This window comes from Nicotiana tabacum, chromosome 1, assembly GCF_000715075.1.
Source record: "Nicotiana tabacum cultivar K326 chromosome 1, ASM71507v2, whole genome shotgun sequence".
NCBI lineage: Eukaryota > Viridiplantae > Streptophyta > Magnoliopsida > Solanales > Solanaceae > Nicotiana > Nicotiana tabacum.
In genome coordinates this window covers 127,862,790-127,889,627 of record NC_134080.1, presented here as the reverse complement: position 1 = coordinate 127,889,627, position 26,838 = coordinate 127,862,790, and the positions used below count along the sequence as shown (strand labels likewise).

Sequence of the window (26,838 nt, the reverse complement as noted above, 5' to 3'; positions counted from 1 at the left end):
AAATAGCTAGACGGACCCATGTGAATTGTTCAAAAAGAGAAGAAAAGAGAGTTATTTTTCACTGCCAAGAGAAGAAGAAGGTTATGTGAAATTTGAATTTCTACTGCCAAATGGAGTAGCAAGAGTAAAATATGTGAATGTTCAAAGAGAGAAGACAAGAAGTTAAGAGAGTTATTTATTTTTCACTGCCAAGAAAAGAAGAAGGCAATGGGAAATTATAATTACTACTGCGAAATAGCACCAAGAAAAGAAGAAGGCTACGGGATATTTAATTTCTACTGCCAATTAGCAAGAGTAACCCATGTGATTGTTTGAAGAAGATAAAAGAAGTGAAGAGAGTAAAATTTCACTGCCAAGAAAAGAAGATGGTTATGGAAAAGATTAATTTCTACTGCCAAATAGCAAGAGTAACCCATGTGAATTGTTTGAAAAAGATAATACAAGAAAAAGATTTAGTTTTGTCTGCCAAGAAAAGAAGATGGTTATGGAAGATATTAATTTCTACTGCCAAATATGACAAGAGAAAACCATGTGATTTGTTTGAGACGAAAAGTAAAGAAGTGATGGAGATTGGCACATGCATGGAGCTAATCTCCCAACAGAGAAATTTTATTTTCTCCACATTTTAGAACCCTCGCCTGGAAGCAAGCAAAATGGTTACTGGCATTATTAATAGAGTCGAACACTATCAGACCAACTGATTCACCTCTACTTGCTTCTACAGTCTACTATAATTGCTTTCTCTCACCAGCCTTTATAAGAAGACCAAATGTATTATATTAACAGAACAATTTTTTGTAGGATTGCATATAGGTGTTCGTAACACGCAACGGAAGACAATAACAATCCTAGGCAGATCTTTTTGTATTTAAAATTTATTTACATGTCAAAGATTGGATCAAAGACAAACCTGGTGAAGAGAGTCGTTTCAAAATTTCTTCGATAGTGCGAAGAGTCTATGCGTATCCACACCGAGACCAATCCTTGCTATCAACTCTTTGATCAATGAAACCCGTGAACAAAATTGAACGAAAAATATTGTGTTGAAATTTTTCACAAAAATCTCAACTCAAAGTTAGAAGAACAAAAAATACTTTTCTTGCAATTGTATTTTCTCTCTTGGCTTTGTATTGCACTCTCACTTTCACAAAGTGGGTTTTCTTCTCAAGAAAAAAAATTATGCAAATTTTTGTTCCATCACCCTTTATATAGCATCACCTATAAACATTTTTCCTATTTGATTGAAGTAATAATTTATTTAGGGTAAAAATTTATTCCAAAATAAATCACAGTCGAATTGTATGGAAATTCGGAAATCACGTTTTAACTAAACGTGACTGCCGAATCAATCCAACTTAATGTTGGAGTTGGTTGGATTCAATTCATACGTCCTTTTATGGACTTTTCCTATCCAATTCCAAATTGGTAAATTAATTAATATTTTATATAAATCAATATTAATTCATGTTATATATATCTCAAATATATTTCAACCAAGAAAAATAATTTATTTTCTATTCTAAATAGAAACTTCAATTTGTTCACAATATTAATTATATCCTCTGTGCTAACAAAGAATATAATAATATTTCATTTGGACTAATAACTAAATTTATTTAACTAATTAAATTCTTTAATTTAATTAACAAATAATAAAGTAACTAATCCTTTAGCAAAGATCAGAACACTCGTTAGTGTGTGACCCCATAGGTTCAATACTAAACCGGTAGTAAATTGATCACATCAATATACTATTCAAGGGTGGCGTCTAGCAATACTCCTTAACGACCGGATAATATGAAGTATACAATTTACTCTCAAGAACCAGTAGAAGAATAACGTAGTAATTTCTTCTCTCCTTATAGCTCTGGATCACCCTAGGATATGGTTCACTGTCAAATCCTAATAGGCGACCAACTATGTGTTCATGTCAAATATAATCGACCATCGAATGACCTAAGAAACTCATTTCTTCTTTCATTCAATTGCCCTGGCCAAGGTCTTAGTTTGGTCAATTATAATTCATGACAATATGGAGCTTAAACTCATTACCAAGAGTTGACAGATTTCATCTTGATCAATCACGAATTCTACAAGTATTTAATCGTACCCAATATCCTTTCAACTATCGCCCTGGGGCCATAGGTGTCTGGTATCAAAGCACAATAAATAACTCGTCAATTACTATGACGATCTCAGGTCAAAGGAAACTCTTACATCACATTCTTCAAGAGAATATCCTATTGACAGTTTATGGTAATTCTAACCATTAGGAATTATCCAATGAGTCGGTTCAATGATCATATCTCTATATGCATCATCTATCTATGTGATTTAGTTAATGAGATCAACTAATCTTTATCCAATAAAGACGATCACATAAATATTGATCTAACCGGATTACTAATGTCCAAATTAATAATCCTACGATCAAGAACAAATTTAGATTAAATTGTAAGAGACTTTGCTCTCATTATCATGATCTCTATCACGATGACAAATCTCAAAATTTAATCAAGGATCTTATCAAATTAATCAAATAATTAATAATAACTATGGTATATAAAAGAATATCAAATGCCATATATTTTTATATCAAATAACATTCACAAAAATATGTCCAAATCATCAAATATGAGATTCGATCTAGGGCATATCTACTATATCCCTAACAATCTCCCACTTGCGCTAGAGCCAATCGCTCTTATACTTCATTCCCAATTTTCACTTGTGCTTGTCAAACTCCTTTGTACCGTGAGCTTTAGTGAGTGGGTATGGAGCATTCCTTTCCATCAACCTTTTGAATCTAGATGTCTCCACGTTCAATGATTTCTCTTATCAAGTGATCCCTTGGCAGAACGTATTTGGATTTTTGGTGTGATTTTGGTTCTTTTACTTGAGCAATGGCTCCAGTGTTGTCACACAACAATGAAATTGTACTTTCTATTGAAGTAACCACACCAAGTTCAGTTAAGAACTTTTTTATCCATACATTTTTCTTAGCAGCTTCACTAGCTGCTATATATTCTGCTTCAGTCACTGAATCAGCTACTGTAGCTTGTTTGGAACTTTTCCAACTCACTGCACCACCATTTAAGGTGAATACATAACTAGAAATAGATTTGCTATCATCTCTATCTGAAAAGAAACTTGCATCAGTATAACCTTCAAGTTTCAACTCAGAATCCCCATAGATGAGGAATTGGTCTTTACTCCTTCTTAAGTACTTAAGAATGGTCTTCACCACCTTCCAATGTTCCTCACCAGGATTTGCCTGATATCGGCTAGTCACTCCAAGTGCATAAGCTACATCAGGACGTGTACATGCCATGGTATACATGATAGCTCCCACTGCACTAGTGTATGGGATCCTACTCATGCGTTCTCTCTCTTTAGGTGTTTTAGGACAATCCTCCCTACTGAGAGATATTCCAGTGCCTATCGGTAGATAACCTCTTTTGGAATTATCCATGTTATACCTCTTTAAGATGGTATCAATGTACAAAGACTGGGAAAGTCCAAGCAGCTTCCTAGATCTATCTCTATAGATCTTTATTCCTAATATATAAGCTTCTTCTCCCAAGTCTTTCATGGAAAACTGTTCAGATAGCCAAATCTTGGTACTTTGCAATGCTGGTATGTCATTCCCTATGAGCAATATATCATCAACATACAACACTAAGAATATAATTGTGCTCCCACTAACTTTTTTGTATACACACGGTTCTTCTTCGCATCTAACAAAATTGAACTTTTCAATTGTCTTGTTAAATCGAATATTCCAACTTTGAGAAGCTTGATTTAGTCCATAAATGGATCTTTGTAGCTTACAAATTTTATTATGATCAGACGAAGATGTGAAACCTTCAGGTTGTGTCATGTACACATCCTCTTCTAGCTCACTATAAAGGAAAGTTGTTTTCACATCCATTTGCCATATTTCATAATTATAGTATGCTGCTATAGCAAGCAAAATCCGAATTGATTTGAGCATTGCCACGGGAGAGAAAGTCTCGTCATAGTCGACTCCTTCTTTCTGGCGATATCCCTTGGCAACAAGACGGGCTTTGTAGGTCTCCACCTTTCCGTCTGCTCCAATCTTTTTCTTAAAAACCCATTTACAACCTATAAATTTTATATCCTTTGAAAGTTCAACTAAAATCCATACTTTATTTTCCTTCATAGATTCCATTTTGGATTCCATGGCCTTTTGCCACTTCTCATAATCAGAACTTTGTATAGTCTCTTCATAGGTCTTAGGGTCATCATTATTATGATCAACCTCATTTGATACATCATCTTGTACTATTAAATTTAATCTAGTTGGTACATGACGTTCTCGTGTAGCCCTTCTAAGAGGTACTTGTATAACCTGTTCACCTTGTGTTGGATTTGGTTATTGTTCAATTTGGTTTGGAACTGGTTCATTAACCTGTTCTTGAACTTCATTTAGTTCTTGAACTTCAACCGTTGAAGATGGAAACTTCCTTGGCAACTTCAAAACATCCAATAAAGGTTCTTCAACTTGGGTCTCATGATCTTTACATTGTGTTGATTCATTAGTTTCTTGAACTTCATCAAGTTCTATTTTTCCATTATAATTTCCTTCTAAAAGAAATTCCCTTTCCAAAAAGGTTGCTCCTCTGGTCACAAACACTTTATGATCAGATGGGTGATAGAAATAATATCCCATTGTTTCCTTGGGGTACCCAATGAATCTACACTTATCAGATCTTGAGTCAAGTTTATCAGACTGTAGTCTCTTAACATAAGCTGGACAACCCCAAACTTTAATATGTTTAAGGTTAGGCTTACATCCTTTCCATATCTCCTATGGTGTTGTAGAGACTGACTTAGTGGGAACTTTATTAAGTAAGTATGTTGCTGCTTCCAAAGCATATCCCCATAAATTTATTGGAAGATCGGTGAACCCCATCATAGATCTCACCATATCTAATAAGGTTCGATTTCTCCTTTCAGACACACCATTGTGTTGTGGTGTTCGTGGAGGTGTCCACTGTGAGAGAATCCCATTCTCTTTGAGATATCTGGTAAAATCTTCACTAAGATATTCTCCACCTCTATCAGACCTTAGTACTTTGATACTTTTACCAGTCTGCTTATCAACTTCACTACGGAACCTTTTGAACATTTCAAAAGATTCAGACTTGTGTTTCATAAGATACACAAATCCATATCTTGACATATCATCAGTGAAGGTGATGAAGTAAGAATATCCACCTCTAGCTTGAATTTTCATGGGCCCACACACATCTGTATGAATTAGTCCCAATAATTCAGAAGCTCTTTCTCCACTTCCAGTAAATGGAGATTTGGTCATTTTTCCTTTGAGACAAGATTCACAAGTTGGATATGATTCAAAATCATATTTGTCAAGGTACCCTTCCTTGTACAACTTGTTAATTCTTTTCTCTCGAATATGACCAAGCCTACAATGCCAAAGGTATGCATGATTTACTTGATCATCTCTTTTCCTCTTAAGACTTGAAACATGCATAATCGAATTAGCATTCACATTAGGTAAGACATAAACGTCATGTTGGAGATAGCCGTTCACATATAAATTATCACTATAATAAATAGAGCAAATACCATTGCCTATATTAATGCGAAAACCACGTTAGTCTAACATAGAAGCTGAAATTATGTTCGAAACAAATTTAGGAACATAATAACAATCATCCAACATAAGTACTTTGCCCGTAGGCATTATTAAAGAAATTGATCCTACAGTTACGGCCGCAACTTTTGCACCATTTCCAACTTGTAGATTAACTTCTCCTTTCTTTAGCCTCCTACTTACCTTGAACCCTTGCAACATATTATTATAACCACTGCCAGTATCTAATACCCACAGTGAAGAATTAGTAGTAGCTAAAGAAACATTGAAAACATTTTTCATTAATGTCTCACCTTGTTTCTTGTCCTTTAGTGTTGCAAGATACTCCTTGCAGTTTCTCTTCCAATGTCATTTCTTCTTACAGTGAAAACATTCAGCATCATATACTGGTTGCAAGATCAAATCTTCATAAAGCTCTTTACCAAGCTTGTACCCCAACTTCTCATGTTCTTCTGTAAGAACAATCATATAATTGACAAGGGGTACAACTGGAGAGTTTTCAATGTCCAATTGTGTATCAACCATCTTCTTAAGATATTCAATGATTGCAATTGAATCCATATTCTGATGTTTTCTCGGGAGTTCAGAACTCATAGAAGTGAGAATGATGTGTTTAATAGCAAGGCATTCTTCCAAGTATTTCTGATAAACCTTGGTGCCTTGAACATCATTCTCTGGTGGGATTATCTTTGCAGGCTTATCGATCACATCAATGAGATTTTCATGCATGAGAACAATTCTCAAATTTCTATACCAGTCATCAAAGTTTGGTCCTACCAACTTGTTGGTCTCAAGTGTTTCGCGCAGTGATATAACAGACATATTGAGAAATGTAAAATATAGAAAAGAAAAGGCAATAATATAAGAACATATTTGCATATATCATAAAGACATGGACTTTTATCTAAATAATATTTCCACTAATTATTTTAAACTATTTACCCTCATTATAGTTTACGAAATCTTTATTTCTATTAGTGGAGTAAATTAATCCTTTAACATTGTATGAGCCCCTTGGAAGTCAAGTTGTTTCTCACATATATTTTAAAGGTAGGTACTCTTACCAATTGTATCCCCATACAATTTTCTTAAATAGCTCTATGTCAAATAGCCCCCTGGTAGTCAGGTCGATCCTATTGGCATAGTTGAGTTCAACCATCATGATAGCAAAGAACTTATTAAATTTTATACTCCCCCGGGTGGTCCAGGCGTTTAGTGTAAAATTGAATAATTCTTTCAATCCATACATCTAATCAATAAATAATTTTAACATATTCTCAAACTATAAGTCTCCTGGTAGTCAGGTCGCTCCTTATAAACAAGAAATAAGTAAAATTATTTACCTTGATGGATAACTCTTATAATAAAATATCTTATATTTTATTATTTAAGAACTCAAATTTTAGTAAGATAGAATTGTTACTAAAATAAAGTTTTAACAACATGAAGATCAAATCTTTTATAGCATGTGAATTTAGTTCAAGTTGTCTACATGCTTAGTCCTAAATTGATTTACATCACATGTAATAAATAATTTAAAATTATGTAATGAACAAGCACGTGATATAAAAATAAAATTCAACATTCTTCTAACATGTTTAATCTATATATCACATATATCACAAAAAAAATAATTCATGCCAGAATATCATTATTAATTAACATCTCATGAACTAATAGCAATTAAAAATAACAATAGAATCATGTAACCTATTATAGATTCCCATCGTATCTAATACAAAATTTCAAATTCAAGTTATGAACTATCTCAATAGTTATATGAATACATATTTTATCCATAATAAAATAATATCAACATTCAAATGATTTGACTATTGCACAAGACACATGTATTATGGTTTGAACTCTTCAAATATAATATTAAAATATTTCGTAAATAAATTTTAGACACAATAAACCATGGCTCTGATACCACTGAAGGATTGCGTATAGGTGTTCGTAACACGCAGCGGAAGACAATAACAATCCTAGGCAGATCTTTTCGTATTTAAAATTTATTTACATGTCAAAGATTGGATCAAAGACAAACCTGGTGAAGAGAGTCTCGTTTCAAAATTTCTTCGATAGAGCGAAGAGTCTATGCATATCCACACCGAGACCGATCCTTGCTATCAACTCTTTGATCAATGAAACCCGTGAACAAAATTGAACGAAAAATATTGTGTTGAAATCTCAACTCAATGTTAGAAGAACAAGAAACACTTTTCTTGCAATTGTATTTTCTCTCTTGGCTTTGTATTTCACTCTCACTTTCACAAAGTGAGTTTTCTTCTCAAGAAAAAAATTGTGCAAATTTTTGTTCCATCACCCTTTATATAGCATCACCTATAAACCTTTTTCCTATTTGATTGAGGTAATAATTTATTTAGGGTAAAATTTTATTCCAAAATAAATCACAATCGAATTGTATGGAAATTCGGAAATCACGTTTTAACTAAACATGACTGCCGAACCAATCCAACTTAATGTTGGAGTTGGTTGGATTCAATTCATACGTCCTTTTATTGACTTTTCCTATACAATTCCAAATTCGTATATATATAACTTTTATATAAATCAATATTAATTCATATTATATATATCTCAAATATATTTCAACCAAGAAAAATAATTTATTTTCTATTCTAAATAGAAACTTCAATTTGTTCACAATATTAATTATATCCTCTGTGCTAACAAAGAATATAATAATATTTCATTTGGACTAATAACTAAATTTATTTAACTAATTAAATTCTTTAATTTAATTAACAAATAATAAAGTAACCAATCCTTTAGCAAAGATCAGAACACTCGTTAGTGTGCAACCCCATAGGTTCAATACTAAACCGGTAGTAAATTGATCACATTAATATACTAATCAAGGGTGGCGTCTAGCAACACTCCTTAACGACCGGATAATATGAAGTATACAATTTACTCTCAAGAACCAGTAGAAGAATAGTGTAGTAATTCCTTCTGTCCTTATAGCTCTGGATCACCCTAGGATATGGTTCAACTGTCAAATCCTAATAGGCGACCAACTATGTGTTCATGTCAAATATAATCGACCATCGAATGACCTAAGAAACTCATTTCTTCTTTCATTCAATTGCCCTGGCCAAGGTCTTAGTTTGATCATTTATAATTCATGATAACATGGAGGTTAAACTCATTACCAAGAGTTGACAGATTCCATCTTGATCAATCACGAATTCTACAAGTATTTAATCGTACCCAATATCCTTTCAACTATCGCCCTGGGGCCATAGGTGTCTGGTATCAAAGCACAATAAATAACTTGTCAATTACTATGACGATCTCAGGTCAAAGGAAACTCTTACATCACATTCTTCAAGAGAATATCCTATTGACAGTTTATGGTAATTCTAACCATTAGGAATTATCCAATGAGTCGGTTCAATGATCATATCTCTATATGCATCATCTATCTATGTGATTTACTTAATGAGATCAACTAATCTTTATCCAATAAAGACGATCACATAAATATTGATCTAACCGGATTACTAATGTCCAAATTAATAATCCTACGATCAAGAACAAATTTAGATTAATTGTAGGAGACTTTGCTATCATTATCATGATCTCCATCACGATGACAAATTTCAAAATTTAATCAAGGACTTTATCAAATTAATCAAATAATTAATAATAACTATGATATATAAAAGAATATCAAATGCCATATATTTTTATATTAAATAACATTCACAAAAAATGTTCAAATAATCAAATATGAGATTGGATCTAGGACATATCTACTATATTCCTAACATTTTTTACGTTATGCATTATTACAAGCACGAACCAACAACTGTTTGTTTGAATGTTTGCAGGATGACAACCTTTTTCTTAGCTTTGCTGGTGTTTTCAGCAATGTTGACAGATATTATGGCACAACCACCACAAGAACTGATAGTCAACATCACCATACTTCACAGTGCCACTGCTGAAGGCGCAGGTATAATACATTAAGCAACGGAGACAAGATAATCACATGTATACTAACTAATTTATTTATTTTTGAGTCATAAACAGTGTGCCTAGATGGGAGCCCCCCGGCATATCATCTTGATCAGGATATGGTAGCGGACTTCACAGCTGGATCATCACCATTGATGTTAGTTTTTTTCTTTTACTTCTTCCTTTTATTCATTTTCTTTTCCTTATTGATAACTCTGGATAAATTCATATCTTCAGGGGGGTGGTTGGTGCCAGAGCATCTCGGATTGCCGTAGTCGTTCAACTAGCGACTTAGGTTCTTCCACAAAGATGCAGCCGCCAGAAGCTAAGTTTTCGGGGATTCTTCATAACGATCCCAGAACTAATCCAGGTGAACTAAGCTCATATTTCAGTTACTTATTTACAATTGTTCTTTTTCTTTGTATGTGTATTTTAAGCAGTTACTAATTGTAAAATTTGAGTTGGTAAACTTTTACAATTGGAATAGAGTGAGGGTTAGATATTGTGATGGATCATGTTGAAGATGTTGACCCTGTAAGTAGTAGTACATATATCTCTTTAATTTGTTGGAAAATTATTTTGAGTGCTATTTATATTGCTTTACATAAAAGTTAAAACTTTACTGATTTGAAAAAGTCTAACTATGTTAGGATACCAAACTTTATTATAGAGGAGCAAGAATCTTCAGAGCCATTATGAATAATTTATCCAGAAAAGGAATGCAAACTGCTGAAAATGTAAGATAGAACTGAATTCACTCTCTAACCCCATATATACAGCATAAGACAAGTCACATACTACTATTTCATCCTTTACAAGATTTTTCCCAGTTGGCTACATCTTGAAAAATCAAAATGTAATACGTGATCAGGCAATCCTAAGCGGAACTTTAACTGGAGGATTGGCTACAACTGTGACAAGTTCAAATCCTTCTTTCCTGTTGATGCGAGAGTAAAGTGCGTTGCGGATGCAGGCTTCTTCATTAACACGTGAGCTCTTCTTGCTATGCATTAAGTGATCACTTAAGAAATTAAATGATGTTCGTCTTATTGATTTATATCTATGCAATTGGAACTCAAGCACTTCATGATGTATGCAGGAAGACAATCTCTGGTACTTCAGATATTCAAGATGAGTATAACAGAGTCGTTAATTTACATGTGAGTCTCATTGTCTTTTTCGTTTTAGTAAGATATACAACACGCTTAATTAATAAGCAGTTTTGATTGCTTTAATATTTCTTTTTTCCTTTTGTTTAAGAGGTCGGCTAAGAATTTGCCTACATCTTGCACCTCTACAATAGATCCAAGCTTGGTAAGAGTTTAAATTTTAATTTGGAAACAAATAAACTCTTATGCTATATTTTTATTGCCCTCTACTAACATTAGTATATCTTGTACTATCGAAAAAGGTTTAAAAATATCCTCTGTTATACTATTTGGTTATTTCGACCCATACCATTATACTATCATTCAAATATACCCCTTCCTTGGACGGAATACCACGTGGATTAAAGAGACCCATCCCCTTTTTTTACCTGATTCAATTCCCCTCTACCCATAACCCGACCCAAGTCAGCTCTTTTTATAAAAAAAAAAACCCTAAATGAGTGGAATCAACTTTCATGAACATCTTCTCTAATTTTCCTCTTCTCTTTTCCATTTCCTTTTCCTTTAATTCTTCTACTTTTTTTTTTCTTACTCCTTACCCATTATAACAGAAACGATTGTATATATAGATTGATTTTGGGTTTACATAAAATCAGAAAATTTTCTATCCATATATCTATCAACCAAGTAATTTGGTTTTGAAATCATGACCTTATTGAAGAAGAAAAGCCACCCATCTTCTCTGACATCTCATTCTTTTGGCATGAAGCTTGGGCTAAAATTTAAACCAAACATAAATAGATTTCCAAGAACAAGAGGACTCGGGTTCGATTACAAGAATTTTGAGGCTCAAGTCTGCATTTTTATCAGACAAGTAGAAGGCAACCACGTCATACCTGCAAAATCACCCGTGGATTGTCTCAACGTTGTTAGCATAAAAATTGAAAATCATCACTGCGTCTAGTACTCAAAAAGAGGAAAACAAAACGTGCCAAAAACAGACGCAAGATATAAAGATTAAAGCCTATATTTACATGAACATAGTGACCTATTAAAGTATGTTGTTGGTTTGGCTGCTAACGAAATCATTATAGTAATATGAGGGGTTTAATTGGATAGGGCTGTTTTTAAGCGGATGGGTATGAGTCTAATTGGGGTTATCTTAGTATTGAACCGGGTATTTTAATTTGGAGTGACACTCTTTAATTCTGATGAAACAAGAGGGGTTGCTCTGATGGTAAGCAACTTCCACTTCCAACCAAGATGTTGTGAGTTCGAGTCACCCAAGAGCAAGGTGGAGATTTCTTGGAGGGAAGGATGCCGAGGGTCTATTTGGAAACAGTCTTTCTATCCCAGGATAGGGGTAATGTCTCCGTACACCCTACCCTCCCCAGACGTCTATTTGGAAACAGTCTCTCTATCCCAAGATAGGGGTAATGTCTCCGTACACCCTACCTTCCCCAGACTCCACTAGTGGGATTATACTAGGTTGTTGTTGTTGTTGTTGTACTCTTTAACAGTCTGTCTAATTGAGGGGTATATTTGAATGATATAATATAACGATAGAGGCTAAGATGACCAAATAGTATAACGAAGGATATTTTTAAATATTTTTTCATAGTACATGAATATATTCGACCCTTCTCCGTATCCTTAATGATGGTGCAGTGCTTTTTTCCTCAGAACGTTGTTCCATACATCACCACTCCACTTTTTATAATAAATGCAGCTTATGACTCGTTAATTAAGGATATAGATGCCAATTTCTTTCTTTTAAAGAATTGTATTTTGTTTTTTCTTTAATTTCCTTAAAAAGAAAAAATTTCTTGGGATGATTCTGTAGACATATAAAATTTATTGGGTCTAATCCATACAAAATTTAGATTAAATTCAATTGGGTTAAATAATTAATTTGGGTTTTACAAGTTAAATTAGTCCATTTTATTATTTTCAAGCCCAAGGTCCATTTCATCTTAAGACCCAGACTCATGCCATGTGTCAAGTGACATGGCATATCCAGTCAAACCCAAAGCCAACAAGATGATGCCACGTGTTAAATGATGTGGCAATCCAAGTCAAAAAGTAAGAACCAACCACAAGTTGCCAAATGGCTAAAATGACATGGGCCAATCAAAATCAAGGAAGAGAGTTCTTATGTAGCTGGACTGTCCATCCTCTACAACTATAAACAGAGGGGATACATAACTCTCAGGGGACATTCAGAGTTGGAGAAGAACACTCTGCAATTAGTGAAGGTATCCACAAATAGAGAGATCAATCATCAAGTGCTTAGTTCTTCGACAAAGGAGTGATCAACGGAGTTCTTCCCGGAGATCAACCTGTAACAACAAAGTGCTACTCGACGTTCTTGGCGATTAAATATATCACAAGGAGGTCCGCATCATCCTACATTCGAGAAAGACGCTTCTCAAGCCCTCGAATCTTGGAGAATTTTAGAGAGGAGAATCAAGGGATATATAGAATTGTACTCACAAATATTTATCAATAATATCTCTTTTTCTTTATACTATTTTTGTTGCAGTTTATTTTTCAGCTTACAAAAGTTTGTTGCGAAACAATTTTGGCACGCCCAGTGGGACCAATTCTGCCCTTCATCTCTCCTTCTTTCAAGTTGAAAACTACAAATTTCATATCTACTGCTACAATGGACTTCCGCAAATGTGATGTTTCATGCAAAAATGCTACTGTTGCCACATCCGTTGAGCTCAGTCATGTTGGCCCAATGACTCGAAGAAAGTTCAAGTCAAGTGGCTTGAATGGATCCGAATACTTCGCCTCCTTGGAGATGGCAAAGAAAAGCAGATCTCGTATGACGTTCGCAACCGCAATCTCTAAGGGCAACACCCCATTCTCGATGTTTGACGAACTTTCTCAAACAGCCTCAAACCTTGGCGGATTTGAGGATTTGGTGGATTCTTCAGTTTCAACGAAAGTCAATGCCTTGGTGACTGACGCAACTAATGTGGACGAAAAGTTTGCCATGATGGAACAGACTATAGAGGTCTTGAAGAAATCTATTGAAGACAAAGACCTTCAAATCGCTCAACTCATGAACAAATTGGAGGCCTATGCTCCTGGAGAATCGAGCCATGTCCCACCTCATTCACCTGCCTTCACCTCCTAGAAAACAGCTGTTGAGGAATCATTTGCAAAGTTAAACATTCAAAAGGAAAAACAATCTACTTCAGTTGCGGCATTATCTGTCCAACAATTGCAAGACATGATAACAAACACCGTCAGAGCTCAATATGGCGGGCCATCGCAAAGTTCGTTGTACTACTCTAAGCCTTATACTAAGAGGATTGATTGTTTAACCATGCCAACCAATTATCAACCACCAAAGCTACATCAATTTGATGGCAAAGGGAACCCAAGACAACATATTACCCACTTTGTCGAGACTTGTAGCAATGCTGGAACGCATGGTGACCTTTTTGTAAAAATATTTTCCAGCATGGTGACCTTTTTATAAAAAATTTGTTCGTTCTCTGAAAGGGAACGCATTTGACTGGTATATTGACTTGGAGCCCGAGTCCATTGATAGCTGGGAGAAACTTGAGAAGGAATTCCTCAATCGTTTTTACAGTACCCGAAGAACTGTAAGCATGATAGAGTTGAAAGGCACCAAGCAAAGGAAGGACGAGCCCGTGGTGGATTACATTAATCGTTAGAGAGCGTTAAGTTTGGACTACAAAGATCGCCTTTCAGAGATATCTGCTGTGGAGATGTGCATTCAAGGAATACACTAGGGCCTTTTGTACATCCTACAATGGATCAAACCGCGATCTTTTGAAGAACTTGCAACACGAGCGCACGACAAGGAGTTAAGCATCGCAAGTCATGGAAATGCATCTCCATTTGCTGATCAAAAGGAGTTCAAGAAAAATGTTGCATCAAAGAACCAAACCAAAGAATCAATGGTGGTAAAAGCAACTTCTATGAAGGTCACTACTAATAAAAAAGTGAAGGAGGATAAGACCCTGAGTCAATATCCCAAAGAGGAAGAAGCGTCGTCCCACCTTGAAGGAATTAGAGGCGAAGGTTTATCTATTTACAGATTCAGACGTACCCACAATCCTTGATGAACTGCTGGACAAGAAAGTCATCGATCTCCCTGAATCAAAAAGGCCAGAGAAAATTGGCAAAGTTGGCAATCCAAAATACTGCAAGTTTCATCGCGTCATTAGCCACCCTACAGAGAAATGATTCGTCTTAAAGGAAAAACTTATGGCTCTTGTAAGTGAAGGAAAAATCATTATAGACATGGATGAAACAACAGAAGCAAATCATGCAAGTATCGCGTTCAAGGAAAAGAAGTGTTCAAAGTTGCATAACGTGTCAAGCACTTCCTTCTTACAATTTGGAGGTTTCGAGCCCGTTGAATTTGATCTTCCAAGGAAAACTCTTGAAGGTTCACTAGATCTAGACAATCACTCCAAAGACAAAGACGATGAGGTTTGGATTCTAGTCACTCACAAGAAGAGAAAACATCAGGCAGTTTTGAGGCTACGAACTCCTAATTAAAGAGCGATGATAAGCAATGCAGATAGGCTACAATCACCAAGAAATATCAAATCTTCTACTAGCAAGAAGATTAATAGTGCCTTATTGCCGAAGTTCCGAAAAGCCCATCACATTGCATGAATTCTTTCTGAGAAAATTCCTTCATGGATGTCACGTTAGTGCAACTCATGTAGTTTCTAGTACTGACGAAATGAAGGAAAGCAACGATGAGCTTGCTCCAATGAAAACACATGAACATCATGATGACAGAAAAGTTATAACATGTTGTGGAAAAATTTCATTCACAAATGATGACTTACTGCTGGGGTCTAAGCCACATAACACACCTTTGTTTGTTGTAGGGTCCATTTGGGAACAACATCTCAATTGCATACTTGTTGATGATGTTTCGGCTGTCAACATCATGCTAAAGATGGTGCTAAAAAAGCTTGGGATCTCTATCTATGAGCTATCCAAAAGTAACCTAACAATCCAAGGTTTTAACCAAGGAGGACAACGAGCCATAGGTATGATCCACGTAGGATTATCCATTGGTGAGATGAATTCAAACACCCTGATTCATGTTATAGATGCTAAAACATCATACAACTTTTTGCTTGGACGTCCTTGGATTCATGAGAATGGGGTGGTATCATCTACTTTGCATCAATGTCTGAAGTACAGAAGAGATGGTGAGATAGTCAAAATTGATGCAGACATCAAGTCTTTCACTGAGATGGAGTCATACTTTGCAGACGCAAAATTCTACCTGGATTCTTGTGAACTGAAAGTGGAGAAACCATCATCAGATGATGAAGCTGGTGTTAAGTCAGAAGAGGAAAATGAGGCTCAATGGACTACCACCAAGCTGCCTAAGAAGGGAACGAAAGAAGTCTCCATTAAGATATCATCATCTGAAGGTGACATACAGACAAAGACTGAAGAGCATCTGGTTTTTCGCTATGTTCCACGTGAGCATCGAACGAAAGGGCACCCTTTGCTACATGAATGTAACCCAAAGAAGCAAATGAGTCACAAAGATATCCAACATTTCAAGGAGCATATTACTATCCCAGTTGCACAAATCCCATCAGTGATGGGTGAGTCTGCTAAAGGCAATCTTCAAGCTGATAAAATAAAAGGGCACTATGATCCTAAGGCCTTCATACTGCTTGAAAAGTATGGTTATGACTTCTCCAATCCATCACAACTAGGAGAACTCAAAGACGAAGTCACTGGTGAAAAGATACATGGGATCAATGAGTATCAAATGAAGTTGAGAAAGCAAGGGCACTACGTCGCCACTCCAAAGTTTGGGTTGGGGTTCAGTTTGGCAGAGCCTCTTCGAATTTCATCAAAGAGAAGCAAAGAGATAGCTTCATCACAATACTCCTTGGTAGAGGAGATGAAGGAAGTTAAGGGCAAGAAAATAAAACAACGGGCTTCAATATTTGATCACATTGGAGGCTCAACCCCTCCGGTCTCAGTGTTTGAAAGGCTAACTCACAAAGGTGAACATGTATCTTCCAAACATCTAAAAGAAGTTTCCACTACCTCAAAGATCTCTATCTTTTGTCGCCTAGGGACCACAAGGAAGTCTCTATCAAAAAAGATACTATCAAAATACAAGGAGCAAGTCCATGAGGAACGGGATCATTTTGAAATTGTTGCTGACAAAGAAATTTGTAGTGCTTTCCCATCACGTATGAAGAGGAAGTCTATTCTATCGATATCCACAGATGGTCCGCTGAAGGTGCAAAAGATAACCATTGTTTACACTTGCTAGTCTCATAAAGAAGCAAAGAAAGAGAAAGAAGCCATGCCGACCATCCAAGGAAGTCAAAGAGAAAAGTCAGACTTTGTGGAAACATCCTATCACATAACTGTGGAAGATAGCCCATGCCTTAATGTCGATGATGAAGTACATGAGGCTCTCCCTCAACTAGAAGATGGCGGGCAATCAACTGTGGATGAGCTTAAGGAACTCAATTTAGGTACTCCGAAAGATCCACGCCTCACCTTCATTAGTGCACTGCTTACGCCTCAAGAGGAGGAGGAATACTCCAAGTTGTTGACCGAGTACAAAGATGTCTTCGCTTGGTCGTATAGAGAAATGCCTGGTCTTAGTCCTAAGGTGGTTGTTCATCATTTAAGGATCAAAAGCGGAGCATGCCCTGTGAAGCAATCACAACGCATGTTTCCACCCGAGCTTGTATCACAAATTGAAGTCGAAGTTAACAAGCTTATCGAGGCAAGATTTATTCAAGAGGTGAAGTGCCCATCATGGATATCGAATATTGTACCTGCCAAGAAGAAGAATGGTCAAATACGCATTTGTGTTGACTTTTGAGACCTAAATAAGGCATTTCCAAAATATGACTTCCCGCTACCAATTATTGAACTCATGGTTGATGCTACAATAGGGCATGAAGCTATGTCATTCATGGATGGGCCTTCTGGATACAATCAAATCAGAATGTCTCCAAAAGATGAAGAGTGTACTGCTTTCCGAACTCCAAAAGGGATATATTGCTACAAAGTGATGCCCTTCGGTCTGAAGAATGTTGGTGCAACCTACCAACGCGCGATGCAAAATATCTTTGACAACATGCTTCATAAGAGGGTTGAATGCTATGTTGATGACTTATTGGTGAAGACGAAGAGTAGGCGTTACCACCTTGAAGACCTTCGAATTGTTTTTGAAAGGTTAAGAAAATTCGACCTGAAGATGAATCCACTCAAGTGTGCATTTGGAGTTACCTCAAGAAAGTTTCTTGGCTTCATTGTGCGTCATCGTGGAATTGAAGTTGATCCTGCAAAGATTGACACCATTTAGAAAATGCGCAAGCCAAAGAACTTGAGGGAGCTTCGAAGTCTCCAAGGAAACTTAGCATTCATCTGGAGGTTTATCTCTAATCTAGCCGGACGGTGTCAACCCTTCAATCATCTATTGAGGAAGGATATCTTTTTTCATTGGGATCAGTCATGTCAAAATGCTTTTGAAAGCATCAAAACATACTTGCTGAATCCACCTGTGTTAAGGGAGCCAATGCTTGGGAAGCCATTGATACTCCACATCGCAGCACAGGAACGTTCACTTGGAGCACTACTTGCTCAAGAGAATGAGGAAGGAAAGGAACAAGCCTTGTACTACCTTAGTCGAACTCTGATAGGAGCTGAGTTGAACTATACGCCTGTTAAGAAAATATGTTTAGCGTTACTTTATGCAATAAATAAGCTAAGGCATTATTTTGAAGCATACACCATCAAACTCATCTCTCGAGCAGATCCCGTGAAGTTTGTGATGAATCGACCTGTTCTTTCTATACGCCTAGCAAGATGGTCCATAATGTTAACCAATATGAGATCACATACACACCTCAAAAAGCTGTGAAAGGACAAGCACTAGCCAAATTTCTGGCTGATTACTCTCATTCGGCAGAATGGGAGCTTTCGGATGAGTTTCCAGATGAAGACATTTTGTTCATCGAAGAATTGCCACCATGGACAATGTTCTTTGATGGATCTGCACGTCGTAATGGTGCGGGGGAAGGTGTTGTGTTGATCTCTCCATAAAGACAAGTCTTGCCATTCTCCTTTCTTTTAGGTGAAACATGCTCCAACAATGCTGCAGAGTACCAAGCTTTGATCGTCGGTCTCGAAATGGCATTAGAAATGAAGATTCTACAGTTGGAGATCTACGACGACTCTAAGCTGATCATCAACCAACTTTTGGGGAGTTACGAGGTAAAGAAGGAAGATCTATTGTCATACCATGAATACACTTCTGGGTTTACCTGAAAAATTCGACAGAGTGTTCTTAAACCACGTCCCAAGAGAAGAAAATCGCAAGGCTGATGCTTTGGCTAACTTGGCCACGACGATGGCACTTGGAGAGAATGAGTCAACAAAGGTATATGTGTGTCATCGATGGGTTATTCCTAGACTTATGGATCTTCAAGTCAACGAAAGCCATCATATGTCTGTTCGAGTGATTGAAGAAGAAGATTGGAGGCAACCACTGATAGAGTACCTTGAACATGGAAAGTTACCTGAAGATCCGCGACAAAGAATAGACATCAAGCGAAGAGCACCAATGATTCATCTTCTATAAGGGGACATTGTTTCACCTCTCTTTTGAAGGACCATTCTTGCGATGTCTTGACAAAGAAGAAGCCTGTCAAGCGATGGAGGAAGCACATTCTGGCTCATATGGATCACACCAATCTGGTCCCAAGCTCTATTTTCCCATCAAGAGGATGGGCTACTACTGGGCGAAAATGGTGAAGGACTGCATGGATCATACCAAAAGATGTCAAGCGTGTCAATTTCATGACAACTACATCCACCAACCTCCAGAGCCTCTTCACCCAACTGTAGCTTCATGGCCTTTTGATGCATGGGGACTTGACGTTGTTGGACCACTTCCAAAGTCATCAAACGGACAGATGTACATATTGGCCGCTACAGACTAATTCTCTAAATGGGCGGAAGCTGTTCCACTCAAGGAGGTGAAAAAGAAAACCGTTGTCGATTTTATCAAGTCATATATAATTTTTAGGTACGACATACCAAGATACATAATCACTGATAATGGAACGCCATTTGAAAACAAGCTCGTGAAGAGTCTATGCGAGAAGTTCAAACAAACAACATAAGTCTTCAATATATAATGCACCTGCCAACGGCCTTGCTGAAGCTTTTAACAAGACGTTTGGTAACCTTTTGAAGAAAGTTATTGCAAAGAACAAGAGAGACTGGCATGAGAGAATTGGTGAAGCTTTGTGGGCATACCGGACAACCTTCAGAATTGCTACAGAAGCAACGCCTTACTCTTTGGTATATGGCGTGGAAGCAATCCTTCCGTTAGAGCAACAAATTGCATCATTGTGGATCGCAATCCAAAAAGGACTCACATTTGAAGAGAATGCTCAACTTCTCCTAGCAGAGTTAGAGGCATTGGATGAGAAAAGATTGGAAGCGCAACAAAAATTGGAATGCTATCAAGCTCGACTAGCTAGAGCCTTCAACAAGAAAGTGCGGCCATGATCATTTCAAGTGGGAGACTTAGTCCTAGCTGTTCGATGACCCATAATCCTTAACAAACACATAGGTGACAAGTTTACCTCAAAATGGGATGGGCCATATGTTGTGAAGGAAACCTATTCAAGTGGCGCATATAAAATTATCGATAAGGATGGTCTCAGAGTTAGTCCAATCAACGGAAAATTTCTGAAGCAGTACTTCCCATGAAAGTCAACTATGCTCCTCGACGCACGAGCCTAAACTGTAAGTCATGAAGCTCCTTAATGCACGAGCCTAAACTGCATGTTGTTATGCTCCTCGACGTACGAGCCTAAACTGCAAGTCATGACGCTCCTTGATGCATTAGCTTAAACTGCACGTTGCTACACTCCTGGCCCGCATGAGTCTAAACTATGTACGGGCCAAAAAAAGTCTGCTAGGTTGAAAATCTCGAAAGAGGCGGCCTAGGCAAAAGTCAAGACCAAAAAAAAAACTCATCCCTTCGAACTATGTTATGACTTGATCCTCTTCACCGAGGTACGTAGGCAGCTTAGAGTTTCATTCTAAGTTTAGTCGCATGAGTTTAAAAAAGAAAAAGTTTGGCTTATGGGATCATCACATTAAATCTTTCAAGTACAGAGGCATATATAAATACGAGAAAGAAGACAATTTGTGCTGAAGTGTAAAAGATATTTTATTGCTTCAATGATACAAAAGTTGATACACCCAAAAATGTGGAGACGAAAGAAATTAGACATTATCCTATACAAAATGATCGTAAACTATGCTTTGTTGCTGACGCGTCTTGAATGTTTTTCCAAGTGTATGATGTCTACACATTTAATGTCATTCTCGATGTATGTCTCTCGCATTCAGTAGTTGTGATGATCTCTTGACCGTGTATCTTGTTGTTAAGCCTCGAGCATGATAGTTTTCTTATCTTGTCCAAGTGTTGGTTGAAGGTCCCATATTTGAAAAGTCATCTCTCTTGAAAATCCTTCAATCACTACGGGAGCCTCCATTGATAAACTTCAAAACCGTCAACAAATCAAGTGCAACAATTGGTGAAGGGGTGACTCTGCATCTTGTATGACATCTCAGACTGATATCTGGACTCGTTGAACTTCTTTTCAAGTCTGCAAAAGAAATAAATAAAGAGATAAGATTTGTGAAGCACAATAGCTAAAGTTACTATATTCAAGACTATAAAGTCAATTTCAAGAAAACAACAACATTCATAGGACAACTCAGAGAGCATAGAGATGGGAAGCGAGCTCAACGGAGGACGAGATCAATTTTGGAAAATTATTGCGGTCCATCCGGAAGACGTTCTACCCCAAACATTTTATATTTGTAGATTTGGATGTCTAGTCTCCAACAACACAATCCGTTTGCGATTCGGAGGCTCCTAGCTCAAGATACAATTTTTGTTGTCGGAACTACACGAATCTGAAAGTTACTGCAGCTAGGTAGACTTTGAGAATTTTCTATTTCCAGCTCGAAAGACATTCTGCCACGAAACTCATACGTTTCTAGCTCTATGAGTATACTTTCTAATGGCGCAAACGGATCCCAATTTTGAGTCTCCTAACTCGAGATATGAATTTTCCCACCAAAGCGCGCAAAGCTGAAAAGCAATTTCGCAGACAGATGGGTCAAGTTCAGAAAGTTTCTGCGGACAATCTACTATGAATTCTTCTATGATATCTTTAGGATTTCATTATCTCTGAGTTTCCACTGGCGCAGACAGTTCATGATTTGGACATTCCTAGCTTGAGATATATATGTTTTGATGACAACATACAGTGCTGTAAAGTCAAAATGTCAGATATGTATACCAGCTTCAAAAGTCGACTCCGGCTAATCCTCAAGGAATTTATCCGTTAATTCTTTAAAGGATGTAACTTTCAAGTTTTGATTCTTTGAAAGCAAGAAGCTTCAGATTTCATGTCTCATACATCAAGGAATTAATAATTTTGCAATGGCTCACCAAGCACTCGCCCGTCAAGGATGAAATATGATCGCTCAAGCTCCAAGACTCTTTCTTGCCAAGTCGAATAGGCTAAGTTTATTTTAGTTATTTGAGGACAAGCAAGAGTTTAAGTTGGGGGTGTTGATGTGTCGGAGAATTTCGGTACATTTCAATACTAATTGCTTTGATTTTAGCTTGTTTTAATGCAATTATCTCCGTTACTTATGTAGTTTTGTTGTTTCTACAGTACATAAGGACTGAGAACCCAAGAACATGGAAATGGAAGCAAAAAGACAAGAAAAGAGCAAAATGTAGCAAAAATGCTGGTCTGCGATACACTATGCGATCGCAGATCAGACATGCGAGCCGCAGAATGCACGTCAAATCGCAGACAAAAGCAGAGATCTGGGTTAAATCTCAAGTCAAGAATGCGGTCCATTATGCGACCGCAGAACCAACTTGCGAGCCGCAGAGTGAACAGCAAACCAACTATGAAGATCACTGAAGGACGAAGATGCGATGCAAAATGCGATCGCAATTCTGCAATGCAATCCGCAAAATTGGAATGCGAAGAAGACCTGTAAACTAGGGTTCCAGTCTGCGATGAGGATGTTCAAGATGCGGACCTCATACGTGCTCTGCGACAAGAATGTGATCGCATATCAGACCTGAAAGGGTATTTTTGTCCGTTTTCTGTCCCGATTTTGAGTCCACTATAAATAGTTTTATGATGTCTTTGTGGGCTCATCTTGTCTAGTCTTTGAACCACATTCCAAGACATTAATATTCCTCACTTTTGGAATCTTTTGGGTGAAGATTCTCTACTTCGTAAGCTTTTATGACATTAAATACTCTTTGGTTTTTGTATTGTAGTATGAGTAGCTAACTTTAAATACTAAGGTTGTGGACCCTAAATGGGTGTTATGCTAATGTGTGTTTAACATTGAATATATATATAATGGTTGGTTGATATTTATTTACTTCTCATTCTTCATTTATTGTTGGTGGTTGCAAACATTAAAAAGTGCCATTAAATTCTTGCTTTGCTTGGGAAAATGGGTTAGAATTTGGCAGAAGTAAATATCAATGACTCAAGGCTTTAAACCTTGTTTAATAGAATCGCTTAGGAATAAGTGGGTTTTACTTGGAATATATTGATGGTTCTAAATTGCAACTCTTTTATATTTGGGAAAATTATAAAGAGGAAATACTACTCAACTATTGGGAAATATTGGGTAGTCACTTAGACATCTTTTGCATATCAAAAGAACCTTCCATTAGAAATATATCATATTAACACCGATAAGCATTACACTCCATTAAAGGGGACACAATCTTGGTTTCTTTAATCCAATTAATTACTCTATAAATATTCCAATTAGTTGATACTTCCAAACAAACTCAATTCATACTCTTGTTACTATAAACCATTCTCTTGTTATTGTTAACCGAATAGAGATACGACTTTAGTCGAGCAACACACTATAAGAGTAACCTTTTCACACCTATTCCCTGTGGGATTTGACCCCAACCTTGTTGGGTTATTATATTTGACACCGACCGCCTTACACTTTCATTAAAGTGTAATTTGAGTGTATCAAATTTTGGCGCCATTGCCGGGGAATACGGTTTTGAAATTACTATTTAGTGTGTACTTTACTTAACATCTATTTCTATTCCATCACACTTTGCTTGCTTTGCTTGGTGTTGATAGGAAAACATGTCTGAATATGGTGATGATGCGGAGACAGAAATGGGAGAGAATCCTTTTGTAGGCATGGAGGAGTACATTGAGGATACTAACGCCATTGTACCGCCAGCTGTTGGAGCTGCAATATTTAAAGTGGAACGCGGTCTAATTCTGATGCTCAAGGTAGAAGGATTTTTCAGAAACTCCACAGATGATGATCCAACACAACACCTTAGGAATTTCTTGGGTGTGTGTGCAATGCACAAACAAAACAATGTCTCTTACGATTCCCTGAGGTTGAGATGCTTCAAGTATTCTCTACCTGGGGATGCGAGGAAATGGCTCCAGAATCTGCCACCCAACTCTATCCATTCTTGGCCCGAACTTGTCTGGGCGTTTTTGTCCAAGTGGTTCCCGCAAAGAAAAAAGTCTGAGTTGCGGGATAAGATTTTCTTCTTCAAGCAGATACAGGGAGAGCAATTGCATAAGGCATGGGATCGCTTCAAATTATACTTGGTGAGGTCTCCAAACCATGGTTTTCCGGATTCCATGTTGTTGGAAAAATTTTATATGGGTTTGGATCCCATGAAACAAGCCATCGCCAAGAATGCAGCTGACGGATCTTTCATGGACAAATCGTTTGCAAGAGTGACACAAATCCTGGACAAAATGGCAAAGCACAACCAAACATGGCATTCAGAGGATACTACCGGAGGAATCTCATATGGCTCTCCTTCCTTGAGCAACCTAATCAAGGAAAATCAAGAGAGGGATCAAGTGATTGCCGGGCTTGCAACAAATTTAAATGTGCTTGTGAGCACGTGATTTTTGCCTCATACGAATTACTCCAAAATAACTCCCGAAATTAGGTCTTTTCTTTAATTATGTGTTATTTTTAGGAAATATTGTACGGTTTTCCTGTTTGTTTGCATAGGCATATGTGCGTGTGTAATTTTATTAATCCATTTAAAAATACAAAAAATAATATAATGTAATATGTGTTGCATGTGCATTTAGGATTTAGTTTTTCAATTTAGGAATTAACAGGTTTGTTTTACAAAAAGAAAAATCACAAAAAAATACGTAATTATTGTAATTTTGTCATTTAAATGTGCTTTCATTTTTTCTTTGATTTTGTGTGTTAATTATTGTAAGTATTAATTAATATTTGTAGTTAGATTTTACAATTAATTAGGAATTGTATTTAAATCAGAAAATTAAAGAAGAAAAGGAAAAGAATTCAAAAAAATGAATAAAGAATCGGATTGGGCCAGTTTTAGGCCCAAAGAGTTGCACTTCCTACCCAGCCCATACCCGTCCCAAATCCAGTCCACCTGTATCTAAATTAAACGACGTCGTTTCATCATGCTCAATCTGGTTCGTTGATTTCACTTGATCAATGCTCCAGATCAATTCTTCCACACCCGACCCGTGCCCATCCAAAACTGATAGGTCTTGAGGATAAACAAAACGACGTCGTTCCACTTACTTGATTAATCCAGACCATTGATCTCATCAGATCGAACGGTCTGGATCCAACCCTCACGTGCATATATAAAGGGTCCAAACTAACCCCGCCCCCCAAACCAGGCCCCCCTCCTCTCATTTCTCATCAAACCTCGTCTCTTTTAGAGACGAGAAACCCTAATAGCCGCCACCCCGTTCCCTCGCCGTAAACCCGGCGGCGCCGGCTCCAATGGCCGTGAAATTCACACCACTAGAGCACCTAACCGCCCTCTCCACGAATCCCTTAACCATTTTGCTCGAATCATGCCGAAGCTCCTCGAATCTTCAATCGAAGATTCGAGCAAAACCTAACCCTACCTCAACTCACCCCAAACTCACACCTGATATCCGCTAGGTTTCTCCCATAACATAAAGATCTTGGAGCTGATCAGGTGGTGGTGCGTATATAACGTCATAACCTTTCACATAAAAAATCCAAGCCCTGGAATTTGTCCAAATTAAATAATAGATTGAGGTCTAATAGACCTTAACCGAGGTATTCTCAATTGAGGATACTTCGATTAAAGTCTGTTCGACCTCAGAATGTCCCAATTCAAGTTCGAGCCTGGGTCGGAATATTTCTGAGGTTCTTTCCTTTTTCTTTTATTCTATATGTATGATTTTTGTTTATCTATGTATCTGTTTAGTGAACTTCTATTAGTTTTCCATCTTCTATCAGTTAATTCTGCTCATCTTCAATGGACCTTTTATTTTGTCCAATTCTTTCACTTGTTATGTTTGCTATAATTGTTATATGCTATAATTTGAATAATCGATCAAATAAGTTTGTCAATTGGTCTGGGATGTTTGGATGTTAAGATTAGCCTGATAATAAGTCTAAATTATGGTTCATTCCTGTCTGATTCCCCTCTTGATTCGTTCATGTTCTGAAGTTGTACTGAAAGGAGTTAATTGCTATATGTTGAACTTAGAATTGAGCCTGTTGGTACATTCAGTTCCTTGAATTGAAGTTATTGGTCATTGATTACCCTGGATCGTTATTCTTATGTTAATACCATTTGATCTGATTTAAATCCCTCTTGGTTTGAATGGTCATTTGAGTTTCAAATTGAATTGGTTCTAGCTGTTGTAGTTAAATTCATTTAGTGGTTGGATTTGAATAGATTGGAGAGGTTCAATGCAGGTTGAAAGAGAGTGGGTAGGGCAGTAATTTTGTAACTTTCAGGGCAGTAATAGTAAGGGAATTTCAGGGGTGTTTGGGGAATAAAACAGTTAGTATGATACTTTATTGTTAGTGCTTTATCAATGGGGTATTAATTAATCCTAATGGGGAACCAAAGGAAGTGGAGGGGCTGAAATTAAGGGAAAGTTTTCCTTAGTGGCTGATTAATTAGAAAAAGCAGTTTTAGTGTTATTTGAGTGG

The 26,838-nt window shown here is 36.9% G+C and overlaps 1 pseudogene; it reads left to right on the top strand.

The window, feature by feature from the left end:
- The window catches only part of LOC107795819 (uncharacterized), a 36,895-nt pseudogene extending 11,955 nt beyond the window's left edge, over positions 1-24,940 (top strand).
- Positions 24,941-26,838: the final 1,898 nt, after the last annotated feature.